This window comes from Carettochelys insculpta, unplaced genomic scaffold (genome assembly GCF_033958435.1).
Source record: "Carettochelys insculpta isolate YL-2023 unplaced genomic scaffold, ASM3395843v1 scaffold_0106, whole genome shotgun sequence".
Taxonomy (NCBI): Eukaryota; Metazoa; Chordata; order Testudines; family Carettochelyidae; genus Carettochelys; species Carettochelys insculpta.
Window position 1 is genome coordinate 17,178 of NW_027439143.1, and position 2,755 is coordinate 19,932.

Here is a 2,755-nt window from a genome sequence, read left to right on the forward strand (position 1 = left end):
CCACAACCGGGTCCCAGGGCCTTCCCCGCTCTCAACAACCTCCACCCACGGTCCCCCTCCACCGGGCTTAATAGTCCACAACCGGGACCCAGGGCCTTCCCCGCTCTCAACAACCTCCACCCACGGTCCCCCTCCACCGGGCTTAATAGTCCACAACCGGGTCCCAGGGCCTTCCCCGCTCTCAACAACCTCCACCCACGGTCCCCCTCCACCGGGCTTAATAGTCCACAACCGAGACCCAGGGCCTTCCCCGCTCTCAACAACCTCCACCCACGGTCCCCCTCCACCGGGCTTAATAGTCCACAACCGGGTCCCAGGGCCTTCCCCGCTCTCAACAACCTCCACCCACGGTCCCCCTCCACCGGGCTTAATAGTCCACAACCGGGACCCAGGGCCTTCCCCGCTCTCAACAACCTCCACCCACGGTCCCCCTCCACCGGGCTTAATAGTCCACAACCGAGACCCAGGGCCTTCCCCGCTCTCAACAACCTCCACCCACGGTCCCCCTCCACCGGGCTTAATAGTCCACAACCGGGACCCAGGGCCTTCCCCGCTCTCAACAACCTCCCCCCACGGTCCCCCTCCACCGGGCTTAATAGTCCACAACCGAGACCCAGGGCCTTCCCCGCTCTCAACAACCTCCACCCACGGTCCCCCTCCACCGGGCTTAATAGTCCACAACCGGGACCCAGGGCCTTCCCCGCTCTCAACAACCTCCACCCACGGTCCCCCTCCACCGGGCTTAATAGTCCACAACCGAGACCCAGGGCCTTCCCCGCTCTCAACAACCTCCACCCACGGTCCCCCTCCACCGGGCTTAATAGTCCACAACCGGGACCCAGGGCCTTCCCCGCTCTCAACAACCTCCCCCCACGGTCCCCCTCCACCGGGCTTAATAGTCCACAACCGAGACCCAGGGCCTTCCCCGCTCTCAACAACCTCCACCCACGGTCCCCCAAGACGCACGTTCCAAGCCTTAACCCTCAGACCATCCACCCCCCGGGCGGGACCCCACACCCACCTGACCCCAACTCACTCCCACCAAAAACACCACCACCGCCACCGCCTCAACGGCCTGCCCCACCCAGCACTCCCACACACACACCTGCCCCACCAACGCTCCACACACGCTTTCTTCCCTCTCCCCGACCCGACCCAAGCCATCGCACCGCACCGGGTGAGGGCCTAAGCTTCCTCGCCCGCCCCCCCGCCCCCGACACGCAGGCAGGCAGAGGGAAAGGCCTCAGCGCCCCCCAGGACCGTCGCGCCGCCTTGGCCTCACGGCTTCCCTGCTCCCGCACGGCAGACACACGCCCCGCTCTACCCCCGCTGGGGCCAAAAGCTGCCTACGGCACCTGGGATTCCCAGGCGGTCACCCATCCAGGTACTAGCCAGGCCCGGGACGGTTTACCTTCCGAGATCGGACGAGATCGGGGGCATTCGGTCCGGTATGGCCGTAGGCCCCCGCCTCCCCGGGCTTTAGCGTCAGCAGCCTGGCCTCAGTCAGCCGGGCCCAAACAATTAACCCGGAGGCCGGGCCGAGGGAAAACTTCCTCCGAGCCGGCCCAAGGGGAAGGGAGGACGAGGACGCCGGGCCCGGGAGGTGACAGGACGTGCACGTCAGACCCGGGAAGCTGTGCGCCCCGAGGTTAACCCCCGGGCCGGGGCGGGGAGAGAAAAATGTTCTAAGTCCGGTAGGGACAGCAGGTCAACCCCGGTCCGAGGCGGGGAGAGAAATTTTCCAAGTCCGGCAGGGACAGCAGGTCAACCCCGGCCGCCGTAGCAGAGGTTGACCTGGTGTCCGATTCGCTCCCCGGGCACCAGGTCAACCTCGGGCGCTTTAGCGGAGGTTGACCTGGTGTCCGATTCGCTCCCCGGGCACCAGGTCAACCTCGGGCGCCTTAGCAGAGGTTGACCTGGTGTCCGATTCGCTCCCCGGGCACCAGGTAAACCGTGGCCGCTTTCAGCGGAGGTTGACCTGGTGGCCGATCCCCTCCTCGGGCTCCAAGTCCGGCAGGGACAGCAGGTGAACCCCGGCCGCTTTAGCAGAGGTTGACCTGGTGTCCGATTCGCTCCCCGGGCACCAGGTAAACCGTGGCCGCTTTCAGCGGAGGTTGACCTGGTGGCCGATCCCCTCCTCGGGCTCCAAGTCCGGCAGGGACAGCAGGTCAACCCCGGCCGCTTTAGCAGAGGTTGACCTGGTGTCCGATTCGCTCCCCGGGCACCAGGTAAACCGTGGCCGCTTTCAGCGGAGGTTGACCTGGTGGCCGATCCCCTCCTCGGGCTCCAAGTCCGGCAGGGACAACAGGTCAACCCCGGTTCCGGGCGGGGAGAGAAAAATTTTCTAAGTCCGGCAGGGACAGCAGGTCAACCCCGGCCGCCGTAGCAGAGGTTGACCTGGTGTCCGATTCGCTCCCCGGGCACCAGGTCAACCTCGGGCGCCTTAGCAGAGGTTGACCTGGTGTCCGATTCGCTCCCCGGGCACCAGGTAAACCGTGGCCGCTTTCAGCGGAGGTTGACCTGGTGGCCGATCCCCTCCTCGGGCTCCAAGTCCGGCAGGGACAGCAGGTGAACCCCGGCCGCTTTAGCAGAGGTTGACCTGGTGTCCGATTCGCTCCCCGGGCACCAGGTAAACCGTGGCCGCTTTCAGCGGAGGTTGACCTGGTGGCCGATCCCCTCCTCGGGCTCCAAGTCCGGCACGGACAGCAGGTCAACCCCGGCCGCTTTAGCAGAGGTTGACCTGGTGTCCGATTCG

The 2,755-nt window shown here is 66.1% G+C and overlaps 1 non-coding gene across 1 annotated transcript; it reads right to left on the reverse strand.

Annotated features, from left to right (window-relative positions):
* Positions 1–1,343: 1,343 nt before the first annotated feature.
* On the reverse strand, positions 1,344–1,462 carry LOC142006675 (5S ribosomal RNA). Its single transcript, XR_012643720.1, has one exon. It is a non-coding gene; the product is annotated as a 5S ribosomal RNA (ribosomal RNA).
* Positions 1,463–2,755: the final 1,293 nt, after the last annotated feature.